The following is a 21362-nucleotide window of genomic DNA, read 5'->3' on the forward strand; positions in this document are numbered from 1 at the left end:
ACTCAATTCTTTTCTTAATTTACGGAATTAATCCAAAAGGTACTGGGTAAGCGAATGTACTCGGAGTGAGCAAAAAAATTAAAAATCTTTTTTATCATTTCAGTAAAAAAAAAAAAATATTTACCTTCTAGATAGAAATTTGAATGATGAATAATCCTCTGTTAATGATTACCTGAAAGTCTCAAATTTACATACAACAACAACAGCAAAAACAAAATTAAAGAAACTAAAATTTATTTCACCACAAAAAATTTTGATCACTAATTTTTGAAAAAATTTTGCTATTTTTTAGCGAGCGGGGGAGTAAAATAAAAATTGTAATTTTAAAGAAAAGTCACTAAATAAACTTGACGAAATAAATCGCGGAACGCGTGTCACGTGGGAATAGGTAGATAGAGATAGTGAACGAGAGCTTTATCAAGCACGTTGTATCTTGCCGATGCTTCGACGGAAACTGCATTCAGGGATGCTCCCCACCCTGGTACGGAGGCAGGACGACATGCTTTTGAAGCAAGGATGCTACGACGCGCGACGTTGCTCCGCCTACTTTTCGAAGACCAAAATCCATCCCCGCTTTCAGTCTTAGACTTTTTGGTTAAACTATATTTATAACTATATGTTTATGTGTCGTTATAAATATGTGTCTCGGTAACTTTAGGAAATTCTTTGCTTAAGGGATTTGAGTATTGATATTTTGTCCAATCCGGGCAATAACTTTACTGTGTGACTGGATCAACAGGTCATTTTTAAAGTCGAGAGTAAGTTTGTAGAAAGATTTCAGGTACGAAAAGTTTAAAATAAGAGTAGTTGCGGATTTAAAAAAAAAAATGTTAAGTAATGGAAAAAATTTTGGGAAATTTAAAAAAAAAATGAAGGTAAATTTATCATGAGAAATTTTATAAATTTTGCATTAAAAAGGAAATTTATTGGAATAAAAAAAATTATTTCACTTCGTTATTTTATTACGAAAATTTATTTCTTTTCCTAAATTAATTGAATGCTTTCTCATTTCTGTAAAACGTAGAATAAAAAAATTCTTGTTTAACTCACCAAAGAATAAATTTTTTAATTAAGTCTATCGCTAATTGTGAGAGCAAATATCAGAGAAACGTCAAGTATAATGAAATTATTTGACAAGATAAAAAGAATCCGCGGTCTTTGAGTCGAGGAGAACTTTTTTTTATATTTATTCTTATAAAACTCGACTGAATTATTTAGTATAATTTTTTAAATTTCAGACATAAAATTCTGATTATTTTCCGTACCTACTTAACACCTGTTGCGACTTATTACTGTAATTTAATTTCTGTATATGTCAGGATCAAATAAAAAAATTTTTGCAGTAAAAAAATAACAGAAGAAGCATCGAGAAAGCACTTGGATTTAAATTACATTAAAATGTAATAATAAAATTGTTACGAAAATGACTTTGGCACATGGTTTAGCAGACACATTATATTGTAAGAAGATTGTTATGAAAAAAAAAAAAAAAATGAATATAATAACATGAAAGTAAAATGATAAAAGGTTGAGCGAATAGTGTATAGAGAGCCGTCTGAGTCCTGGGAGAGGATCACCAAGACTCCTTCTAGGAAGTCGTTGTTCTCGATCGCGACATTGAGGTCGAGTGTTTTTATTCCATTACCCGTGCCACAGCAGCAGCCTCTTAACCACTTACTTAACCCAGAACCTTGGCTCTTTCCTTGTCTATACTCGTACTGGTCCCAGTATGATCCTCTTTACGCTCGATGGCATTCGACAACTCAAATATTATCGGCGATTTCTAGGGTCTTCTTGTCGTTTCGTGTACACGAGTATAAACTCTACATTCACGAGTACATACACTTTTACTAACTAGATAGTTTTCAGATCCAACTTGTCAACTTGACACGGATAATAAACCTGATAAATCATGTTGACACTTCACTATCTCAATTTACTTTCTTTTTCTCGCTGTTTACAGATAATCCTTTTTCTGTAGACCACCATTAATATTGACAAGAGATATGACGGTTTTTAAATCATGCATTTTACCAGTTTGAATTCATATCTTTGTCATATTTTTCAATTCTTCTCTGGATTTCGATCTTAAAAATACAATTGAATTTTCTTTCCAGAATATTGTTTTCAATAATTAAAAAATTCACTTGCTACATTTTTTAGATAAGATACCAGAGAGCAACTTGAAATAGAAATAAATAATTGATATGGATTGGAAAGCCTTTAAATATTAATTATTCATATTATTGAAAATATAAATCCACAGTGAAAAGTAACAAAAAATTTTCGACCTCTTTTTCGACTGTCTTCGTTAAGTATAGATAATTAATATAAAAGGTTCTAATTAAAAATATATATATATATATATATATATATATATATATATATATATATATATATATATATGTATATATATATATATATATATATATATATATATATATATATATATATATATCTATATATCCTTCAAACTGTATATAAATGAAAAATTTTCTCATTCAAGTAATTATTCCGGTCATAATTGGCGTATTGCAAAATCAATAGTAACCCGAGATAGGCGATATAAAGCGTGATAAATACGATTATGAGTTAAATCAGGTGTAGAGACTAGAGAGCCAGCTTCAGATATAGAGATAATCTATATATGACCAAATTGCGTATACTTTTGATGCATAAGCGCCAGTCGACCGTCATGTTTATGTTAATGTAATTTTGTACTGCGACGCGAGAGAGGACTGAAATAACGACTATCCAAGAGATAAATCGTTTTTGCACACACACGTGTGTGTTGATAACAAAACTGTATCTGCATAGTAACATCCACGGGCAGGGCGGGAATGTCCACTAAAACGGGCAACTATTTTCGCGGAAACACCCCTGCCACAATTGAATCGTTCTGTATCCAAGTTGAACGAACCCTAAACGTATAAGCGTCCTCACACTTTTTATTATTTCATTCCATTTCTCTCTGGTTCACTTTACTCCGATCTATTTATTTATTTTTTTTGCATTTTACCATTTTAAAATGCATGTATATTTCATCGGTTCCCATATTCCACTACAATTATTTTTCGTATTGAAAAATTCAAAGGCCCAGAGGAAAAAACTTTTTACTATCTCCAATCCAAACTCAAGATTATTTTACCTGGTACAATATAAACATTATAAACATCGAAACATGTCGCCGATAATTTAATTTTATATAAATATATTCTAATTATCGAATTCTAGACAGATAATTGGAGAGTTATCTAAAATTCAAATTAAATTTTCAATCATAGATTAACTTGAATCTAATTTCATGTTAAGTAGGCCCATCTAATTTTAATGAAGCTTAACATAGAATTTATTTCAAACGCAAAAAAGCTAAAATTAAGGTTACAGAAGTAAAAAATTGATATTGATGATATATTCTTCAAGAAATCGCCGTTTATTGAAGAAATCATGAATAGCAAATTTTATGTCGATTGAATAAGTCAATTTATTCAACTCGTCTTACATAAAGAGAAATGTATTTTTAATATTTTATCACATTAATAAAACGATGAGAAATCGTTATTTTTATACTTTTTAAAATAAAAAATTTATATCAATTTTTGGCGAGTCTGAGCAAATCCAAATTTCAAATAATGTATTTTTATTTTTGGCACACAAATCGATTCATATACGCCTTTCCCTATATTGATATATAATTATAATTGATATAATTATAATTGAAGTAAGATACAACAAAGTTATTTTCATTTTGCTGGGGTAAACTCGAAAATAATCCTTTTATATACAGTTATTACCACTAGCTCAATACGGTAATAGCATAAATCTTTTTGTGCTGATTTAATATTAACGATAAATTTAGCTTCGAGTATTTTATTGGACGCAAAACGAAAAGTCACTTGATTTTTTTAAGGCGAGAGTAGAGCACTTCGCTTATGAAGCGTACGAAATCAACATTTCAAAATAAGAAAGTTATTTTTTAATCACCATATTACAGTTTTATTTTTTATTATCAACGAAATTTGTGAGCTAAATGTTAATTATTTAATTACAATTTTGTCAAACTATCACGCTTCATTACATAATTTGAATGCTTTTAGCTATTTTTAATTTTAATCAACAGCATGAAAGTGGTTTCAACGATCAAATTAAATGTATTTTGCACACTAACAAACTGTCCTCATAACATAAACCTTTTGAAGTTCAAAACATTATTTATTTTCAACTAAATGATAATAATACTCTCTTTGAACCTGCTGTCAAATAAAAGCACCCTCGACACAAGCGATAATTATTCATAAGCTATCGAAATTTTAGCTTTTCTAGATAGAAAAAGTTCTCGTCATTTTATACACAAATTGTTTGCAACTATTAATGACAATTACATATTTTTGTGAAGTATATACCCGGGAAAAAATTTTTTTATGAAATCTAATTGAATTTCATGAATGACCAAATCTCTGATTTTGTAAAATTCCAAAAAAATTTTTTTAATTTCACAAAATTTTATAAAATTTTAAAAGAGACATTACATTTGTTTAGAACGTTTTCGGATATTCAATCAATAACAGAATTGCGGGTACTTTTTATAATTCATAAAAAACAACTCGTCTCCATTTATTGAAACTTTATAAAGTTCTCAACGTATTTCACTGATAAACTCTCAATAAACAGAGACGAAACGTTGGAAATCAACAGTTGTTAATTTAAATTGATTTTGACTGATATATTCGAAACATCCGTAATCCTGTTATTCATTACAGAGCATGTTTACTACAAGGTTAAATTAATATTTCTAACCATGTCAGATGCAAACTTGCAACATTAATGTAGGCCAGATGTTATTTTCGGTATCCGCTGAAAACAACCTTGGAATGAATGTAAACAGAAGTGTTACCAATGTTAAAGTAAAATTTTTTACCTATTTCTATAATGCAAACTCTATACCTCGTATTTAAATCACTGAAAAATATTTGACATGTGCATTGAATTTAACACAATACGTGCCACTGGAGTACATAGTTTTGCAGCCTCTTGAGGATAAAAGTTCTCAGTGATGAAGAGTGCGCATTAATCCCGTCTCTTTAAAGTCACCAGAGAATCCGTCACTTTTTTTACAACCGTAACACCAAGTCCCCGTCCAACCTCACGGATAATAAAACAAAAAACATTTATGTTCAATATAAAGCAATGTAGGTAACAAATTCTGGGACGTGTTAAATTAGTGGTGGGGTTATAACATTTTTATTGCTGTGTCTAGATTTTATCTCTGGTTACTGGAGTTTGTACACTAGGATTACGTTAAGCATTGACGTCAATTTCCTCAACAAACAACACGTATATCCCACATTCATGTGTATGTTTTTCTTTGGTTGTAATTGTATGATAGCGTAGAAGATGAGTGTGTGTCTATGTGAACCAATATCGGCTTGCAAGTGAAGGATGCCGTACACGTTGTGCGTTTAACTATGGGAAAACTCTACCAAGAAAAGGCTTTTATCTTCGATTTCTTGGACGCGAAAAGCCATGCCATGCTACACTATACTGTACCCGTCTACTTTCAACAACTGGCACGTTCTTCCGATAATGATTGTACTTGGTGTGTGTGCTAGAAAATTTTTACTCTACATTTTTTTTTACGGAAAACTTTTAATGTAGAATAGCAGAATAGATAAATTTATATTAGTCTGTCATTAGATAAAATCCAACGAATAAAATGTGTTGTAAATATAATTTTTACTGCAGTTGTGAATCTAATTACTCCACAGAGAAAATTAAATTCTTGTCAATATCAAGGATTGTAAATTTTATCGCACGGTTGGTAGATATTTTAATGTAGATAATTTATTTAATAACTTAAATAGTATTCTCAATAAAAAATAATTTCAATACTGAATTAACTTCATTTTAGTCATCAATTTTATATTATAGGACCATTGAGTCCAAAATACACAGTAGGTCAAAACTAAATAGAATAGAACAATTGGCATCGTATTTTAATAGTATCAATTATAGAATATTAAATTATGTAAAGCTGTATTTACATTGATCCATTGAAATGTCTTTACATGTCAACCTAGTTGGTAATGAAATGAATTCTTAATCATTTCCAAAATCGAAGTGCCGAACTTTATATGATATGAAATAATGTAAACTGTGGATTTATGTTATAAAATGAAAATAGAGAAAGATCTGAGCTTCAACAGTTTATTAAACAAATATGTGCTTGTTATTTCAGTGGTCATTAGCTATAATATAAATATTTGCATTGTTTTAAAAAATGTTTCGAGTGAAAACAGAAAATTAATGTCGGCCATGCAGTATTTTGACCTCAAAAGTGCAGTATTTAAAAATAATCAATAATTTGAGTATGGATATTGATATACAAAGCAAGATAATGAGAGTTATAAAAAATGTTTAAAATAAAATGAAATTGAAACTAGAAAAGTTGCAAGATGTTGGATATTTCTCGAGCGTGAATGTTTGCCGAAGGAAACGTTGGGTGAACGATAGAAATTACACGCTCGAAAGAGTTCTTATAGTCGCCTTGGGTGGTTCTATGCGATTCATCTGTCATTTTAACGTAGAGTTTGTACACTTAAATAACGTTGAGACGGCTTTCCTCAATTTACGAACACAGCAAATGGGTTGAGTAATCAAAGGCACTTGGAGCATTAAGATTCTAAATTATATAACATCCACCTATGCGGTATAGTCTAGCTCGACGGCTGTAACTCTCAAGATATTATCGGTAAAATCTTTTTTTTAACATTCCATCTAAATTATTAACGCCAAAAATTGTCCGGTTATTTTTATCGTCATTTCAAAATTTTTTAAAAACTTTTTAATTTAATTTTTTTGTATCAATCATATTTTTTTGTGACTGGATCAATATACCTCTTCACCATGTCTCTGAAAGACTTGAAGTCATCATTTTTCTCTTCCTCAAAAGTATTTGAATTTGATCCCAGCAGAATCGGAAGATATAGTGTTATTATATAACGAACACGTTTATAGCGAAATGATATATACGTCGGAGCAAGTATCCAATGATGGGGTTCTCGGGAAAATTCCTTGTGGGAATTATTTAGAAATAGTGCGAGGCAACTTGACAGGAGAAGGACGTCTGACTATTTTGGTGGGTCAACAGTCCCTTGAGGCTGAAACTAATCACGTTTGGTTTCTCTCTGGGGTCGGATTGTTACAGAGTCTTGACGTCGCTATGGAACATTCATTCACTTGACTCTTGCTCTGGCTCTTAGTCTAGCCTAGCTCCTCTATATCTACGCCTTCAAGAGAAGAGACGTTTAGAAGTGTTGAGTTACGAGAATAGTCCAAGTTCAGGTTACCATCATCTTCTTCAGCATTCGCCATTTGCCATTCGCCATTCAGCATTCAGCATTCAGCATTCAGCATTGAAGCTGTCTCAGGCTGTACCATGAATTTGAACGAATCCCCTTCAAATTTTCTGTCGTCCAATTTAATATTTGGGAATCACGTGTTCCTCTTAAATTTATCTCGAGTCATCTTTATAACTGTATCTATAGAAAATCACGTTCACCTATCTAGTTAGATTATTTAGGCGTATATTTATAAATGAGCCCAAAAATTAAACATTAAATTAAACTGCTCATAAATTTTTGAACTCCGGTAAAAAATGGTTTAAAATCTTATCAACTTAATATATATAAAATTGTATTTATAAGTTTAAATTCAATTTTCTATAAATTTAATAATGATCTTACCCCAGATTCATCAGATGTTTCCATTTAATCTTTAGATGCACCAATTTAATAAAGTGGTAATCTGTTATTGTATAAATGAAGAAATGCGATTTCGTTTTCTTCTATCTAAAGATAATTTCTCAGTGATTGATTGAATTGGTTAACACTTCAATCAAGAAACTGATGCCACACTGTGTTAGTTAAAAGTGTTTTTTATTAATTAAAAAAACCACAATTTGTAGTTAAAAACTTCTTCATAATTAAATTACATTTTTTTTATTGAATCCTTAATTTTTAAAAAATATTACTACCGTATTGTAATGATTATTCTTTTTATAGATAATGAAAGCACAGCAATTTTTTGATCGATTCAACAGGATGGACCTAGCAGGTCCCCTCTGTCACAGAAATATTTTATCACGTAGATATTTCCATATTTTTACTATCTGAATTCTTAAATTCTATGAATTTCATTAATATTTAGAACTATTCCGTCATGCGCGATTTTTTTGAAAAAAAAAAAAAAAAAAAAAAAAAAAAATAAATAAATAAATAAAAAGAGTCATAAGCGCAAATTACAAAAAAAAATTTTTAGTCGACTCTGCAATATTAGAATAAAAGGAGAGCATGGAGGCAACAGATGTGCGACGATAGGTTTACGATAACCCTCGGTTTATACGGACCAATAATGGAAATCATTAAATAATCTTGCTACCAGCAGTACGCGAGAATTAACTGCCCGGTTGTTAATTTTATTATTAAAAACGAATTTCAAATTTTCAAAGTGCAGATTATATGGTGTAGTTAAAAGTACTAAGCAGTATTTATTTCGCAGACGAGGATTCCTGAAAGTTAACATAAAAAAATTGATTTAAAAATGACAGAAGCGTATAATCTCGTAGAAAAATTGAAAGATAAAAAGCTGTAAGCAGATTTCAATTCAGTTTCACGACTACAAGACCAACAAAGTCGATAATTTTGATGATGTAATAAAAATAACAATAACTATCAGCAACGGTGACAGTGACAAGGTAACAATATATTACGTCCAAAGTTGATCCCATTGAATTTTTGTAATCCATCCGGGGAAGGATACCGATAGTTTTCCCATCCTACAAACAACCGTCCAACTTAGTTTCAATTCACTATTACGTATAACGTCACGTAACAGCGTTACACGGAAGCCAAATCGAGAGCAGAATCCGTGTGCTGGTGTAGTATCCGAGCATTAGTTTCCAGCACCGTCTTCGCTTGTCTGAAACCAGATTTCCGTAGAAATTCCAACCTCGATTCACCAGCCCAATATAAATACGGGGCTGAAGCTGTCTCGCTTCCTCCCGCTCAACTCGATTTTATTTTTTTTTTTATTTTATTTTTATTTATTTATTTTTTTAGTCTTCTAGGAAACACAAGTTGGTATCTTGGAATTCACGAAATTCAAATATCCGTTCATGAGAATACGTATCCAATAAGAAAAAATATTAGTCAAGACACTTTAATATACATTGAAAATAAACACACCGAGCTATTCTATTTTTTTTATGTTTCAAGAGTTTTTAATAATGTCTGAGTTATTTTTCCTACTAACTGTGAACCAGTTTTACTTTTATTTTGTGTAAAAACTTTTGAATAAGTAAATAACAAATATAACCGAAGAATTTTGAATTAAAATTTTAAGTCAACAATAAAAATTTTATCGTTCATTTTTTTGAGAGGTAATTTTTCATAACTAAGTGATCGATTTATCCGTGATGGGGAATAGGTTACTATCGCTTTTGTAGCACGATCAATTAATTAAATTTTACGTATGAATTATTCAGCAAAAGGTAAAAATTATAATGCAGTAAAAATGAAGCTTGGAATAAGTGATGCTCATTGTGACGGGTCTAGGTTGTTGGGCTGAAGTGCCAGTGCTCGAGCGAGAAGTCATCGCCACACCTAGCGCTAGCCTGAGGAGCTACTGCCGGAAGAGCTCAAGATTCAGACGTTAGTCAAAGAAATAGAGAATAAAAAAAAAGAATCAAAAGGAAAAAATTGCTGGACTGTGTTTCCGTGGCGGTCGGAAAATAATAAAATATAAAAAGGTGAAATAAGAATGGCGAGAAGATTTTCTAGTGAAAAATAAAAGTTGAAAGCAACAAAGCCGGTTTCTTGACTGTCAAGAGGTTGGCTGTTGTCGTTGAAAGAGTGTAGGAAACTGCCAGCAGAGTTAGTATGGGTTTCTTTACCGCTTCTTAAGCTGGGTTTCGTTGTAATGACGAACAGAAAGGAGTGAAAAAACGAGAGAGCGAGTGTATAGTGGTAGACGAGAAACCCAAACCGGGAAAGGTGTACTACGACACGGTATATAAGTATACCAAGGGAAATTCATCGCGCAAGAAAGGAAAATAGAGTAAGTGAAGGAATAATGTCGTAAATGAGCGGGGGAATGAGAAAGATAGAAAGTGTGGTGAAAAGAGAGACGAGTGAGCATCGACTCGCATTCCAAGCAGGCCCCCGTGAACTGGGGTTCATTATTTTCTCGTTATAAGTTTCTACAACTCCAGCTTGTTGCCGTAACGCCGTTAACGCGACGCGCCGCGAATTGTTAACTGACGACAACCTTATATACCCCTTATACATAACTATATAATGTATATATGTATTAAGCTTAAACTTGTTGGGCACGACCATTTCAATACCGGTTTTATATAAAATATATATTATTCAATTTAACACGAACCACTGACTAAAGTAAATTTCATCTCAACTAGATAATCTATGGACATCATGTTGTTATTGTTTGGTATAGAAATACATATTAGTTTACGATCCACTTTAACTTAAAGTTTATTCATATTTCATTGAAAACTATATTTATATTTATGTAGACTCGTATAAAGTTTTGCCAATATTCAGTAAACTTTGTTAACCGATTATAAATGATTGTTTAACATTCGATGATTTAACAACTGACATGACATAATCAAATAATTTATTTATCATTTATAAATTTTTTTTTTTTCAGAAAAATACTTATTAAACGTTAAAAAAATTTTTTTGAAAATTTATCTATCCTAATATTATAAATAAAAAAAATTTGATTGTTTGTTTGCATTAAATATGCTCCCTTAAAATTGATTTTTAAAATATTTGGATATAAATATAATTTTAGGTGTAAAATTAAACCCGGAAAAGGTGAACAAACCTTTTACTTGTGAGCTTTACCGTTGTTACTTGTACAGAGTTTGTATGTGTGAAAATAACCCGCAACTTATCCCATGAATTAATTTCGCAATGGAATCGCTTATACTACATTAACTTTTAATTTGGTAAACGCCTTATTCCAGGTATATAACTGCACCATGTATTCATATTATGTCTACTGTTCGTTTGCATTTTTAAGTAATAGATTGCCTCGGGAGTAACGGTTGTCTCTGACGGCAGGCTTATTGCACTCAGTTTGTTTTTTTTTCTCCAGCTTTATTCATTTATTTATTTATTTTATAATTTCTATCTTGCTTCCTCAATTCTATTTTGACTTTCTTGTTTTTCTGAATGAAGTTGCCGTGGGCTCTAAGCCTTTCTCCTGCATTCACATCACCGGTTTTATTTACGGTAAATGTCTGTTTATTTTCAATCACTTGCATGAAATAATGATACATATCGTCAAATAGTAGAGTATGGCCAAATATTACTTTTCAACATTTTGTTACTTCAAAAATAACAGGAAAAATATTTTCAATAGTGATATTTATTTTTTCAACTAATAATATCTCGTATTGTTTTAATTAAAAGAGAGTAAATCCAAACAAAAAAGCACTATTATTATTTTTGAAAGTCTTCTATAATAGTATCGTACATGAAAAAGTTTTTATCAAAATATATGTTGATATATACTTCTTATAAAAATTTTTTTCAATTGTAATTAAGAAGTATGAAATATCTACCAAAATTGGCCAAAAAAAAATTTTTAATCAAAATAAAAAATTCTTTCTGGTTCAAGATTTTTTCTTTCGAATCAAATTAATTTATTGTATCAAAATATCTCAGAATTTATAACATCGAATGCTTTACAGTAAAATCAACAATCGAAATTGAATTAAATTTTTTTTTAAATTAATCATCGAAAGGATTTCAATCGAAATAGTCATTTAAATTAATATATATTTATAAAATGACCTACATATTATTTAATATTGACATCTAATATAAACTCTCAATTATCTCAAAAGTTTCCATTAACTGGTAAATATAGTTATGAGCTACTTGAATTTGGATTGGCAATAAAGTGGAAATGTCATATCGAAATGTCAACGGAAACAGGAACCATCTTGATAATAAAATCACTTGTTGGATTTCCTGTATTCGTGATTTACGTTCTTGGCTCGGGTGCTTACCGGTAAAATGTAGCAAGCATTCTGCTGAGACTAGGGCTGATGTTGCCCAGACTATAAAATCAGAAGCCTGGATCTAAAATCTCAATGCTCAATACTTAAACTCCGTCGGTTCTATTATAGGTTTAAGTCTACGGTCTAGCTTAATAGTTGTTTTGAGTGTTTGTATACAGCATCATAGATATAGATTTAGAGAAGTCGGCGATAATCTTATCCTTTGCCTATAGCCCCTCGGGCTCGTGCGCGTTTAATTTCCACCCGCCAGCGAGAGATCAACCCAATGCGATTACATTCCATATTTCTATTCCGAATTCCAACCTGATCGCCTTCAGAGCCAGAGATTCTTCCCTTCTCTCATACTCAACTAAACTTCCTCGCTTACGCTTCCTTTCTTACCGTTCCAATTTAACCCCACCAAGTAGTTTTCTCTCCAAATCAGAGAAAACCAATTAGCACACGTTTTAAAACCCCTACACTTTAATTCTATTTTCTTTACTCTCTCTCTCATTTATAACTTTCTTTTATTTCTTCAACAAAAACTTTTTCATAGAAATTTTCATTACAACTTTTTCATTTTTTTATTTTCATTTCTTTACTTTATTTATAAGAATTATACGGCTTTTTTTCGCTGTCCGAAGCAACAATCTGCTCTCAATGTCGAGCAATAATTTTTTACTTGTTACTATTATTTATTATTTATTACGTAATAATAATTATTGCCTGAGAAACATCACCTGTGTTACTTAACATTCAACACATACAAATTCTACTCGAGGACAGCTTTTCCGACGCTTTGCAAACGAGGAAAAGACCATAAAAGGTAAAAAAAATTAACATTTAATAGCTAGAGATCACTTTGGTAATTTATATACAACATTCCCCGGAACTGCAATAGTATAATCATGATATATTCACACAAAGTATATTAAATAATTCCATTAAATTCAAGATTAATGTTGCACGCCTTACACGCGAATAAACGTTCGGTCTGCTCTATTATCAGAAGTGGGTTTAGTCGGGTATGCTTATCTTAAATCATCTCTTTCATTTTAAGGTTAACACCTACTGCTTTGTTACATAAACTATGATAATATCGTGGAAATCATCCAATAAACGGACCTGATATTTTTTCATCTTCTCTTCCTTGAAAATTAATCTTCTTAAAAAAATATCATTGAGACCTATATTTGATTAGACTTAAAGTTAATCTGGCAATAGAAGACGTTTTCAGGATATCCGAATTTTTTTGAGATAGCTTTTAAATTATTTTTGACCATAATTAAATTTTTTATAGGTAAATTTTGGGGATTTTTTTTTAATTCGTAGTACAGAGTAGAAAATTAATCTATACTATACCGACTGCCGGCAAAAATATAATAACAGAGTTTGAATTAAAATAGAACTGAGGAGAACTTGCGCAATATGTACTACGCCAATAACTACACATCATCACTGAAGGAAGGGAGAATTACCACGTAATAAATAAAATCGTAAAGTTTTTCATTAAATAACTAGATTGTAAAAAGTCGGTGTAAATTCTCGGTGTTGGAATGAAATAATCAGATAATCCTTGCAAAGCTACAGAGAGCTGGCTTGTGTTTCTAGCTTATTGGAAATCCAGATTAGGACTTTTATACCGGTATCTAATCACGGAAATTTTGCTGTGATGTAACAATCGTATATTTTTCAGACTTTCCGTCAATTTTTAATATAGTACTTTATTTTCAATGAAATTATTAATTATTCAATAAAAAAAAAAAGACTCTTCTGTAGAATCGTTTCAGCATTTAATTATTTAATTAATAAAAAAAGGAAGCTATTAAGCTTACGATAAATTAGAGTTGAAAAAAAATTATACCAAGTAATTGTTATCTCTCATTACACGTCTCCAAAACATTACTCAACCACCTTTTTCATTTAACTTTATTCAAGCGTTAGTATTCCATTAAACATGCATCACTCGAGATCCTTTGTTTTTCATCTCGTCTTCACATTATACACGTAACATAGCTTCTTGTGATTATAATTTATTACGTAAGTAAAAAAAAAATAAAAAGGTTTAATAATAATTCATCATTTATATAACATTTACATTAGCACATAAAAAAAAGTTTTTATTGAGTTAGTGTAAAATTCTGTGCTGAAAAAAATAATTTTTATAATTAATCAGATTCGATCAATAATGAATTTTTTTTTGTATAAATTAAATTGTCAAAAAAAATTCCACTAAGTCTCTATACTGTAAAAAAATAAAAATTTTTTTTTTTACTCCTTCAAGCTTAAATAAAATGGTGTTAAATTTTAATAATAATACAATTATTCTACTATCAATTAAAACACCTACAGAAAATAACTCATTTTGAAACGTCTAAAGAGATTTCCGCTCTTAATCAAATGTAAATGAGGAATTGATTTTAGTTTCGGCTGCCGAATGACTTTTCAATCAAATTGTCGATAAGACTCGCATGTAATTTATGGAATCTCCGGTGATAGGTTAATCCTTTGATAATAAAAAGAATTCGATAAATTATTCCCTCAAAAGTAGATTTTTTTTAGCATAATATCAAATTAGATTATCCATGAATGAAATGATTGGCTAGTTTACATAAGTTTTAGCGAGTTAGTTGTTATTCCAGTGAGTTAATTTTCCCTCGAATAATTTCGGTGAAAATAAGACCGCAGACGTGCGTGAATAGACGTTGCCATATCTAACGAACAAGATTAAGGTGTACTAAAATCAAGAGGGAAGAACAGACGTTGAAGTCAAAGTCGAGAGGAAAAAAGAAATAGAAAAATGTTAAGCTATAGGGTAGCAAAAAAAGGATAAGTTAAGTAAAGAATGGTCAGGAAGAATAGTAAACGTATGCAACAACCCACCGAAAGCACGGTTCAGTTAGCATAGCAACGTCAGCAACCAAGACTTGGGATAGTATCCATACCCGTGTATACTTTACTTGAGCTACTGAACTCGACCAAGCTCACTCCCCTTCCTACCTCGGCTCCCACCTCCACTCTTCCTTCCTCCCTCCCTCCGTTGGCACGCCGTAATAATACGTAATATCTTTACTGTTTTAGGCAGCCGCTCGCATTATTCGGATGCCAAGCGTGCCATGGAAGTTTAATTTCGAATCGTATTATATTCGCGAGCGTTGCAATACGAGACTTAGAATAAGGAGGGGGAGAAGAAGAAGGTTTCGTTCAAATTGTCGGATAAAAAGAGATAGATAAAAAGAATGGAGTGATATAGGGATGCTGGTGAGAGATGAAGAATAGCATTAATGCTGGAGAAATTATATCTACGTCTACACATATATTTATATAAATATATGAGAATGCTACTTTACCATCTATATAATACGGAGAAGAAGACAAAGATAGTGGCTTAATAGCTCTTTGGAGACTGAAGACGAGATGGTTACAGATACACCTTACCGGAAAATAAAAAAATAAAAAAACCCTTTTGGGGTAAACTACTTCACAGTGTGAAACAACTTTTTGTAGGGAGTAAAAAGTGAGCGGGATAAGAAAGAAAAATAAATAAAGTAACAAAAGCGAAAGCGAAAGTTAATGGCGAAACAAGTGGTATGTACACGATGACTCGCCGAGTCAGACAACGTCGCATTGCTCTCTGGTTTAACTACTTACGGCGCGAGACTACGATTGAAATTAAGTGGATTGGTTGTTATGTTTCAGTATTTTTCCAAGTTTTTCCTCGTGAATTTTATTTGAGGTATTTAATATTGAATTTAGAAAAATTTTGGGGAGTTAATAATATATAATATCTTAATTTTCCCTCTTGCCCGTACACTTATAATATCGAAAAAAAAAAAAAAAAAATAAAATCTTTTAAAGTTTTTATTGGGATTTTCATCATTAATAAAAAGTAATTTTGGCTGTTATGTTTTTGGATAAAATTTATATTTTATTTTTTTGAAAAGTGCATAAAAAAATGGACAACTTGAAAAAAAAAAAAAAAAAAATATGGAAAATTAATTCTTTAGAGATGAAATGTAAAAAAAAATTATAGACATTATTATTCTATGTAAAATATTGAGAATTACAATTTCAATTTTTATATTTAATATTTATATACTTTTTATAGTTTAAATGGTCAAAATAATTGAATAACCCGTCCATTGAATAAATAGTAACATAATGTACAAAAAGGACAAAACAGGGAATAAAATGGTTTATTGTAATACAGATAAGAGGAACATTTAAATGTATCGGGTTCCCATATCATATTCATATGATACTATCAATATCTGAATAAATTGAATCGCATTATTATCAAAGAGGAAATATTTATTATATTTTTTTAATACTTTGAATCTTCAAAATTGATAAAAAAATGACGTTTAAAAAAGATTTAAGATCTAAACGGAATGTTATTTCAAAGCGGATAGTTTAAAATTGTATAATAACAGATATTTTGTGATAATAAAACAAAGGATTCTCCGGTATATTCCCTCATATATATATATATATATATATATATATATATATATATATATATATGAAAGTTTATGAGCGACATTAAAGTTATATTCGGGAATAATCTAAACCAGCTATTTTACATCGAATCCTTTGAAATAAAGGATAGCGTGTCAGTTAAAATCAGAGCAAAAAATCAGGAGTAAAAATCTGAAAAGATTTATCTGGCTGTAAGAATTTACTGGTTCTAGTGTCAAGTGACCAAGGATTCATGGAATCCTTACCGGATATAAAAGAGTTCTTGTTCGTGTTCACGTATGTACTACTATCTTGAGAATAGATGAACGAGAAGTAAAATAGAGATAATAAAAAGTAAAATAAAATAAAATAAAACAAAAAAAAAAAGGTAAAACTAAATAAAAGGCACGCGGTGTTTTATACACGGATATGTTTTAAAAGTACCGGAAGTTAAAGCTAAGAGTAGTTTTCAAGCTATTACGATTTTCACGAAGGTACATACAAAGAGTACATGATTTTATATCGTTCCGAGTCACGCACATGAAATTACTTTTATTACTTTCTTATTCACATCCGCTATCAAGGCTTTTTTTACTCTTATTCATGTCTCATTAAATCTTTAATGCTGATTCAATAAATTAAGACGACTCTGCAGAGAGTAATGAGTGAGTTTAAAATAAATTAGAATAAACAAACAAGCCGGAAAAAAAGTGGGTATACAAGGGTTGCAAATAAAATATATATTAGAGACAGTAGTCACGAGTACACGTTGTTGATTATATTCGATTAGCAAGATAGACAGAACGTAGAGAAGGAAAACGTGACTTGCTTTACTTAGTTTCTTTTACTTGTATACACGTACACCTCATTTTTATTTGCAAATGTCTCTTCACTTCTCTATATATCCAACTAATTTTGTTTGACATTCATTCGATCCTATATATTTTTTCATTCTCTCACACCCATACCCATACCTATACTCTATACTCTATACTCTATACTCATACCTCCAGTTTATTCAATAATATGTTATATCGTATAATCCACCGTACAGACAAGTGAGATCCAAGTTCCTCAGGAAATACATTTTTTTATTATTTTTATTATAGGTTAAAAAGATTTATCAAATTTAAGTAAATACTTTTATTGCTATTATTATTATCTATATTATTAACTAAAATATGAAAAATTTTACTAAGAAAAAATGCAAAATAAGTAGAATAAAAAATAGAAAAAAAATTAATCATATTCATATAGAGAATAATATTTAGCTCTCTCAGGCTGCGTAATTAACGCTCATTTAAATTTTCGGGTGGATCTCATACAGAACTTACTAACGACATACTACTTCATTCCTGATTCACTCGTTTCGCTCTAGATGTAGAATTAAGAGCCTCACTGCAGCGTTGTAGTTTGTGTCTACTCGACGAAAGGGGTTATATTCTGTTAATGCATATATTTTCTATGCATGTCCGTTTGAATATTTCGTAAATATGTATACCTGCATACATGTTATATCACGTTAAAATTTACGTAATTATCAATCCAATATACCATCCATATTACTATTTCAATCTCGGTGTCATTCTCCACACCTATAATTAATTTACGAACCTTAAGTATGTTGTCTACAGACTTGTAAATTTTTTTTTCCTTTAATAATACTTAATAATGATACTTTAGATCTTATATCACCGATATTAATTAATTACAGTCAGTAATAATTATGAATTCTATTTTTAAAATTAATAAAATTCTAATAAAAAAATAATAAGTTATCATAAAAAAATTCTAAATGAGAAAAATTGACTTAAAGACTTACAATTGCTAGTATATTGATAAAATAAATGACCGAACAGTAATATAACTGAACTAACAATTACTCGGAAAAAAATCTTATCTAAAAAGTTGTCAAGTAGTTCTTTGTATTATCAATCAATTAAATAAAGTACTTAAAATATAGCTCGAAAATACAAAGCTAGTAGATATAACAAGTTACAGCGTATTATATCTCGTTTATGCCCAATCACCTAGTTAAAACTTGATTACTCTTGTAATCATTGAATAATCCATTTGAATTAACTGAACAATAGCAGTTGAATTCAAACTTAGTAAGTACTGAAGCGATCGATCGTTTTGTCACGGACGTACATCATCAGAGTTATATATATTTAAATTCTCATTTAGCTTTAACTGTTAAAGCTTAAGTCTTATCTCGGCTTATCAAAACGATATTAAATTTAAAACACTGATAAAAATTCAACCGTCCTTTATATTCATCCAAACTACTCATCTGCAAAAGTACACCATCAAAAGAATTTTAAATGAGCTGGTTTCTAACGTGAAAAAAACTATAAATTTTTAAAAAATAAAATGTTTCTAGCTAACAGGCTTTTTCGCATTTGCCGTTACGGTTTTCTTCGTTCTATATCTCTCAGAAGTTCATTTTTTCCTCTACATATGTGTATACATACTCACACATACATGTGTTCTGTATTTTCTTACACCCACGTCAAAGTACACATTTACATTCACTTAGAGTCCTCTTGAACTTAAAGTCCCACACACGAACCTCTTGTATTTTGTTGAATTCTTATTCGGTCTGACTGATCTTTTTTTTTAACGTTATTCACTCACTTTCTTCTTTTCTCCCGAGCCCTTTACTTTTTTTAACTCTATGGGTCTCATGGCTTACCAACTACAAGTTCTACAATACTTTTCCCCCGTAATACTCAGTATCCAGCCTGAAAAGTTAATAAAGGTAAAATATATTATTGTGAACCTTAGAAAAAATACAATAGTGAGAGCGTGTCTTCTGTCGATAACATAACTTTATATTTCTTTGTTACTGGTATTTCAAATGCTCTTTTTTCTCAAGTGTTCACTTCTTGTAAATTATTAATAGTTTCATAATGATTGCTTTTGAATTATTCATCGAATTATAAATACCATTTTTTTTTTTTTTTTACTTAAAAACAGATAGTTTCAATTATAATAATAATATTTCCAATGTATTAATTCAGACATTGTTCATCTTCATTATCGTTATCAGTTTTAATAGTGTGTTACTCAATCTAAAACATCCTTTCAACGAGTCCATTAATCTATAAAAGTCTTTAACGGAAAATGTTTCTTATTATTATCATTAAAATTTATTCCTCGCCTCGAATATTCTCGGTACTTGCGTCATTAAATCGCTCAAACATATAGTGCTATAATAAGCGATAAATTATGTTTAATAAAAAAATAAGTTGCGTTCCTAAAACAAAAAAAGGCGTACATCAAAAAAATTTTTTTTCAAACTTTTCACTTTAAAAATGAAACTAATCAAATTTTTTTCATTTTCTTAGTAAATTTCTACTCTTCTAATTTTCTTGAGCTACTTAAAGCAAAAAAAAAAATTAATTTTACGCCCTTTTTGCTTCAGGAACGCAAAATAAAATAATTAATCCGACGATATTATTTTCCAAATTGTCCCAAACGTTTTCACAAAACAGCACTTGATGTCAGACAATATAATTAAAATTAAAAGAATGTTCTTATTCCTACAACGTAAAAACAATGATGTTATTGTAGTTTTTGTTATACATTGTCTTTTACCTTTTTAGTACTCGACGCAATAATCAAAAAAATAATTAAGCACCACTATAACTCTATTGTTTAACACGAATTCCGGTAATAATTAAAAGTATTGCGGTTTCTATTTGTGTAAATATAGTGGAATAGTAACTAACAGTCGACTATTTTACTTTCGGAATGTTCATATTATCGTTTTAAAACAGTTAATATGGTAAGCAATAACTGCAGGTGCAGGATTATGGAGATATATTGCGACGGGACAGTTTATAACTCCGTTGTTTACGGTAAACCTATCTCAACTGTCTCCGAATGACCGTGTATTTCCACAACTAATTATGTATTTCATCGTTCATTACTTTTTTATTTTTATAACTTAAATCTTTTTTTTTTTTTTTTTTTTTTTTTTTTTTTTCTACTCATACTCACAAATATACCCCACTGGTTTTATTTCTTTTCTCTTTCTATCTTGAAATAACTTCTACCTAAAAGGTCAAAAATAAAATTTGACATTCTAAAATGTTAATTTGTTTTTATTGGATTAATTTACTAAATGAATTGTAAATTTTAGGGAAATGGAGACATTTTTTTATTGTTTTAAATTTTCTGAAGTAATTATTCAAAAATATACGTCGGATATTGATTCTAAACGATTTAAACTTATTTAATATGGTTTAGTTATTTTTGGTTATTCTATAAAAATAGTGTCACAGCTATTGAACCAATATCGATAAGATATTATTATTTGAAAACTGAATTCATGAATTAATATCTTTTTGAAATTAACTTTTAAAAGATTTCGATATATTTGGAAATGTGAAAGGTTCTAAAGTTACATGACTAATTTTATTTAGCTATAAATTAGAATGTATCAAATTTTTATGAGCTTGAAAAATACACGAGATACTTGTATATTTTTGGAGTCTTTGAATGAGTGAATAATTCAATCAAAATAAAAATGCGCACACAGGAAAAAAAATTTATTTGAATCAAGGAAACAATTTTGAAGAATTTTATTTTTTTAATTTGAGTAGAAAAATTTTTAATAAATGAAATTACTGTAATTAAAATTAACTTAGCAGATAGTAGATAATTTTAAGAATTTTTGTAACAAATAAATTATGGCAAAAAAAAATTTATAAAAAAAATTGACATTTAGAAATTTAAAAAAACTCCAAATGCAATTTTTTAAAAATAATTTTTCAGAAGAAATTTATTTGTTAAAAAAATTAAAAAA

General features: G+C 29.8%; 1 protein-coding gene across 3 annotated transcripts in view; it reads right to left on the bottom strand.

Annotated features, from left to right (window-relative positions):
• LOC141524866 (lachesin) overlaps positions 1-475 on the bottom strand; it is a 44222-nt gene extending 43747 nt beyond the window's left edge. For all 3 annotated transcript variants that reach the window (XM_074239000.1, XM_074239001.1, XM_074238998.1), the window contains exon 1: positions 125-475. The gene's annotated coding sequence lies outside the window, so the exon portion shown is untranslated. The remainder of the gene's footprint in view (positions 1-124) is intronic.
• Between the last annotated feature and the right edge of the window lie 20887 nt (positions 476-21362).

This window comes from Cotesia typhae, unplaced genomic scaffold, assembly GCF_013202065.1.
Source record: "Cotesia typhae breed Kobodo isofemale line unplaced genomic scaffold, CoteBio_Ctyphae contig_23, whole genome shotgun sequence".
Classification (NCBI taxonomy): domain Eukaryota; kingdom Metazoa; phylum Arthropoda; class Insecta; order Hymenoptera; family Braconidae; genus Cotesia; species Cotesia typhae.